This window comes from Arachis hypogaea, chromosome 2 (genome assembly GCF_003086295.3).
Source record: "Arachis hypogaea cultivar Tifrunner chromosome 2, arahy.Tifrunner.gnm2.J5K5, whole genome shotgun sequence".
NCBI classification, from domain to species: Eukaryota; Viridiplantae; Streptophyta; class Magnoliopsida; order Fabales; family Fabaceae; genus Arachis; species Arachis hypogaea.
The window spans coordinates 73,619,080-73,625,453 of record NC_092037.1 but is presented as its reverse complement, the minus strand read 5'-3'; the positions used below and the strand labels follow the sequence as shown (position 1 = coordinate 73,625,453).

General features: G+C 39.6%; 1 non-coding gene across 1 annotated transcript; it reads left to right on the top strand.

The window, feature by feature from the left end:
• The first annotated feature begins 3,950 nt into the window (after positions 1-3,950).
• LOC112762814 (small nucleolar RNA R71) lies at positions 3,951-4,058 on the top strand. The gene has a single exon (XR_003182768.1). It is a non-coding gene; the product is annotated as a small nucleolar RNA R71 (small nucleolar RNA).
• The last annotated feature ends 2,316 nt before the right edge of the window (positions 4,059-6,374 follow it).

Below are 6,374 nucleotides of genomic sequence, written 5' to 3'. Positions count from 1 at the left end.
AGAAATCAAAGGCATTGCCACCACATCAAAATAATTAATCTGTTATAAAATTCAAAATTCATGCAATTCTTCTCTTTTTCATTAAGAACATTTTTCATTTAAGAAAGGTGGTGGATTCATAGGACATTCATAACTTTAAGGTATAGACACTAAGACACTAATGATCATAAGACACAAACATAGATACACATAAGCATGATTTTTCGAAAAAAAAAAACAGAAAAATAAAGAACAAGGAGATTAAAGAACGGGTCCACCTTAGTGATGGCGGCTTGTTCTTCCTCTTGAAGATCTTATGGAGTGCTTGAGCTCCTCAATGTCTCTTCCTTGCCTTTGTTGCTCCTCTCTCATGATATTTTGATCTTTTCTAATCTCATGGAGGAGGATGGAATGTTCTTGGTGCTCCACCCTTAGTTGTCCCATGTTGGAACTCAATTCTCCTAGGGAGGTGTTGATTTGCTCCCAGTAATTTTGTGGCGGAAAGTGCATCCCTTGAGGCATCTCAGGGATTTCATGATGAGTGGGATCTCTTGTTTGCTCCATCCTTTTCTTAGTGATGGGCTTGTCCTCATCAATAAGGATGTCTTCCTTTATGTCAACTCCAACCGAATAACAGAGGTGACAAATGAGATGAGGGAAGGCTAACCTTGCCAAGGTAGAGGACTTGTTCGCCACCTTATAAAGTTCTTGGGATATAACCTCATGAACTTCTACTTCTTCTCCAATCATGATGCTATGAATCATGATAGCCCGGTCTATAGTAACTTCGGACCGGTTGCTAGTGGGAATTATTGAACGTTGGATAAACTCCAACCATCCCCTAGCCACGGGCTTGAGGTCATGCCTTCTCAGTTGAACCGGCTTCCCTCTTGAATCTCTCTTCCATTGAGCGCCCTCTTCACAAATGTCTATGAGGACTTAGTCCAACCTTTGATCAAAGTTGACCCTTCTAGTGTAGGGGTGTTCATCTCCTTGCATCATGGGCAAGTTGAATGCCAACCTTACATTTTCCGGACTAAAATCTAAGTATTTCCCCCGAACCATTGTAAGCCAATTCTTTGGGTCCGGGTTCACACTTTGATCATGGTTCTTGGTGATCCATGCATTGGCATAGAACTCTTGAACCATTAAGATTCCGACTTGTTGAATGGGGTTGGTAAGAACTTTCCAACCTCTTCTTCGGATCTCATGTCGGATCTCCGAATATTCACTCTTTTTGAGTTTGAAAGGGACCTCGGGGATCACCTTCTTCATGGCCACAACTTTATAGAAGTGGTCTTGATGCACCCTTGAGATGAATCTCTCCATCTCCCACGACTCGGAGGTGGAAGCTTTTGCCTTCCCTTTCCTCTTTCTAGAGGTTTCTCTGGCCTTAGATGCCATAAATGGTTATAGAAAAACAAAAAGCAATGCTTTTGCCACACCAAACTTAGAAGGTTTGCTCGTCCTCGTGCAAAAGAAGAAAGAAGAGAGTAGAAGAAGAATAAATAGAGGAGATGGAGGTGGCTTTATTTTTCGGCCAATAGGGAGAAGTAGTGTGTAGGTTGTGTGAAAATGAAGGAGTGAAGATGGGTTTATATAGGGGTGCGGAGAGGTGTAGGGTTCGGTTATGTATGGGTGGGTTTGGGAGGGAAAGTGGTTTGAATTTGAATGGTAAGGTAGGTGGGGTTTTATGAAGGATGGATGTGAGTGGTGAAGAGAATGGTGGGATTTGATAGGTGAGGGGTTTTTGGGAAAGAGGTGTTGAGGTGATTGGTGAATGGGTGAAGAAGAGAGAGAGAGAGTGGTGGGGTAAGTGGGGATCCTGTGGGGTCCACAGATCCTGAGGAGTCAAGGATAATTCATCTCTGCACCAAGTGGCGAGCAAAATTGCTCTTTCTGCCAATTCTGGCATTAAATGCAGGGTTGGTGCCCATTTCTGGCGTTTAACGCCAGCTTCTTGTCCATTCCTGGCGTTAAACGCCAGTCTGGTGCCCCTTTCTGGCGTTAAACGCCCAGAATGGTGCCAGACTGGGCGTTAAACGCCCATTTGCTGCCTTACTGGCGTTTAAATGCCAGCAAGGTTTTCCTCCAGGGTGTGCTATTTTTTTTTCTATTTTTCATTCTGTTTTTGCTTTTTCAATTGATTTTGTGACTTCCCATGATCATCAACCTATAAAAGACATAAAATAACAAAGGAAAATAGATAAATATAACATTGGGATTGCCTCCTAACAAGCGCTTCTTTAACATCAGTAGCTTGACAGTGGGCTCTCATGGAGCCTCACAGATGCTCAGAGCAATGTTGGAACCTCCCAACACCAAACTTAGAGTTTGAATGTGGGGGTTCAACACTAAATTTAGAATTTGGTTGTGGCCTCCCAACACCAAACTTAGAGTTTGACTGTGGGGGCTCTGTTTGACTCTGTTTTGAGAGAAGCTCTTCATGCTTCTTCTCCATGGTAACAGAACGATATCCTTGAGCCTTAAACACAAAGGATTCTTCATTCACTTGAATGATCAATTATCCTCTGTCAACATCAATCACAGCCTTTGCTGTGGCTAGGAAGGGGCTGCCAAGGATGATAGATTCATCCATGCACTTCCCAGTCTCTAGGACTATGAAATCAGCAGGGATGTAATAGTCTTCAACCTTTACCAGAACATCCTCTACCAGTCCATAAGCTTGTTTTCTTGAATTGTCTGCCATCTCTAGTGAGATTCTTGCAGCTTGTACCTCAAAGATCCCTAGCTTCTCCATTACAGAGAGAGGCATGAGGTTTATGCTTGACCCTAGGTCACACAGAGCCTTCTCAAAGGTCATGGTGCCTATGGTACAAGGTATTGAGAACTTCCCAGGGTCCTGTCTCTTTTGAGGTAATTTTTGCCTAGTCAAGTCATCCAGTTCTTTGGTGAGTAGAGGGGTTCATCCTCCCATGTCTCATTACCAAATAACTTGTCATTTAACTTCATGATTGCTCCAAGGTATTTAGAAACTTGCTCTTCAGTGACATATTCGTCCTCATCAGAGGAAGAATACTCATCAGAGCTCATGAATGGCAGAAGTAAATCCAATGGAATCTCTATGGTTTCAGTGTGAGCCTCAGATTCCCATGGTTCCTCATTAGGGAACTCATTGGAGGCCAGTGGACGTCCATTGAGGTCCTCCTCAGTGGCGATCACTGTCTCTTCCTCCTCTCCAGATTCGGCCATGTTGATGACCTTGCACTCTCCTTTTGGATTCTCTTCTGTATTGCTTGGAAGAGTACTAGGAGGGAATTCAGTAATTTTCTTGCTCAGCTGTCCCACTTGTGCCTCCAAATTCCTAATGGAGGACCTTGTTTCATCATGAAACTTTGAGTGGTTTTGATTAGATCAGAGACCATGGTTGCTAAGTCAGAGTGGCTCTGCTTAGAATTCTCTGTCTGTTGCTGAGAAGATGATGGAAAAGGTTTGCCATTGCTAAACCTGTTTCTTCCATCATTATTGTTGTTGAAACCTTGTTGAGGTCTCTGTTGATCCTTCCATGAGAGATTTGGATGATTTCTCCATGAAGGATTATAGGTGTTTCCATAGCGTTCTCCCATGTAATTCACCTCTTCCATTGAAGGGTTCTCAGGATCATAAGCTTCTTCTTCAAATAAAGCGTCCTTAGTACTGCCTGGTGTAGCTTGCATTCTAGACAGACTTTGAGAAATCATATTGACTTGCTGAGTCAATATTTTGTTCTGAGCCAATATAGCATTCAGAGTATCAATCTCAAGAACTCCTTTCTTCTGATTCGTCCCATTGTTCACAGGATTCCTTTCAGAAGTGTACATGAATTGGTTATTTGCAACCATTTCAATGAGTTCTTAAGCTTCTGCAGGCGTCTTCTCCAGATGAAGAGATCCTCCAGCAGAGCTGTCCAATGACATCTTGGACAGTTCAGACAAACCATCATAGAAGATTCCTATGATGCTCTATTCAGAAAGCATGTCAGAAGGACACTTTCTGATCAATTGTTTGTATCTTTCCCAAGCTTCATAGAGGGATTCACCTTCCTTCTGTCTGAAGGTTTGGACTTCCACTCTAAGCTTACTCAATTTTTGAGGTGGAAAGAACTTTGCCAAGAAGGCATTGACTAGCTTTTCCCAAGAGTTCAGGCTTTCTTTAGGTTGTAAGTCCAACCATATCCTAGCTCTGTCTCTTACAGCAAAAGGGAATAGCATAAGTCTGTAGACCTCAGGGTCAACCCCATTGGTCTTGACAGTGTCACAGATTTGCAAGAATTCAGCTAAAAACTGATGAGGATCTTCCAATGGAAGTCCATGAAACTTGCAATTCTGTTGCATTAGAGAAACTAATTGAGGCTTAAGCTCAAAGTTGTTTGCTCCAATGGTAGGGATAGAGATGCTTCTCCCATAGAAGTCGGGAGTGGGTGCAGTAAAGTCACCCAGCACCTTCCTTGCATTGTTGGCATTGTTGTTGTTTTCGGCTGCCATGTGTTCTTCTTCTTTGATGATTTCTGTTAGGTCCTCTACAGAGAGTTGTGCTTTTGCTTCTCTTAGCTTTCGCTTCAAGGTCCTTTCAGGTTCAGGGTCAGCCTCAACAAGAATGCTTTTGTCTTTGTTCTTGCTCATATAAAAAAAGAGAACAAGAAAATGTGGAATCCTCTATGTCACAGTATAGAGATTCCTTGAGGTGTCAGAAGAAAAGAAAAATAGAAGGAAGAGGTAGAAGAATTCGAACTTATCTAGAAAGATAGAATTCGAATTGTCCATTGAGGAGGAGTGTTAGTCCATAAATAGAAGGATATGAGAAGAAGGGAAGAAATTTTCGAAAATAAATTAAAAAGATTTTAAAAATATTTTGAAAAATTGAAGAATGATTTTCGAAAATTATGATTGGGAAAGAAATAAAGTGATTTTTGAAAAAGACTTTGAAATTAGAAATCAAAAAGATATGATTGAAAACTATTTTGAAAAAGATGTGATTAATAAGATATGATTGAAAAGATATAGTTTTAAAAAGATATGATTGAGAAGATATGATTTGAAAAACAATTTAAAAAGATTTGATTTTGAAAATTAATGACTTGGCTAACAAGAAATTTAAAAGATATGATTCAGACATTAAACCTTTCTCAACAGAAAGGGCAACATACTTGAAATGTTGAATCAAATCATTAATTGTTAGCAAGTATTTTTGAAAATGGAAAGAAATTGATTTTGAAAATATATGATTGAAAAAATATGATTTGAAAAAGATTTGATTTTGAAAACTTGAAAAAAAATTGAATTAAAAACAAAATCTTCCCTCTTGTGCCATCCTGGCGTTAAACACCTAGAATGGTATACATTTTGGCATTTAACGCCCAAAACTCACCCCTTTTGGGCGTTAAACGCCCAGCCAGGCACCCTGGCTGGCGTTTAAACGCCAGTTTTCCTTCCTCACTGGGCGTTTTGAATGCCCAGCTTTTTCCGTGTAATTCTTCTGCTGTATGTTCTGAATCTTCAATTCCCTGTATTATTGACTTGAAAAGACACAAATTAAAATTTTTTTTTGGATTTTTAATAATGAGGAATAATCAAATTGAAACTAAGATCAAATAAACAATGCATGCAAGACACCAAACTTAGAAGTTTGTATACTATTGACACTAACAACTTAAGAATGCATATGAGAAACAACAAAACACTCAAGACAAGAGAATTTAAAGATCAGAGCAAGGAAATCATCAAGAACAACTTGAAGATCAATGAAGAACATAATGCATGTAATTTTCAAAAATTAGAAGAATAAAGACATGCAATTGACACCAAACTTAAAATTAGACACTAGACTCAAACAAGAAACATAAAATTATTTTTTTTTGGTTTTAATATTTTATAATTTTTTTGGATTTTTTTGAAAATTGAGTGAAAAAGAAAATAAGGATATCAAAATTCTTAATGAGAATTCCAGGAATCATGCAATGTTAGTCTAAAGCTTTAGTCTAAAGAAATTAGACATGGCTAGCCAAGCTTCAGTAGGACATTACATTCAAGAGCTAAATAGATGAGAATCAATCAGCTTTGGTGATGATAAGAACATCACCTTGAAACACTAGAATTCATTCTTAAGAACTCTGAAAACATACTTAAGCTAAGCAACAAGATGAACCGTTAGTTGTCCAAACTCAAATAATCCCCGGCAACGGCGCCAAAAACTTGGTGTACGAAATTGTGATCATCAATGGCGCCATTAACATGGTACGCTCAATTGCAATCTCAACTCTTTATCACAACTTCGCACAACTAACCAGCAAGTGCACTGGGTCGTCCAAGTAATAAACCTTACGCGAGTAAGGGTCGATCCCACGGAGATTGTTGGTATGAAGCAAGCTATGGTCATCTTGTAAATCTCAGTCAGGC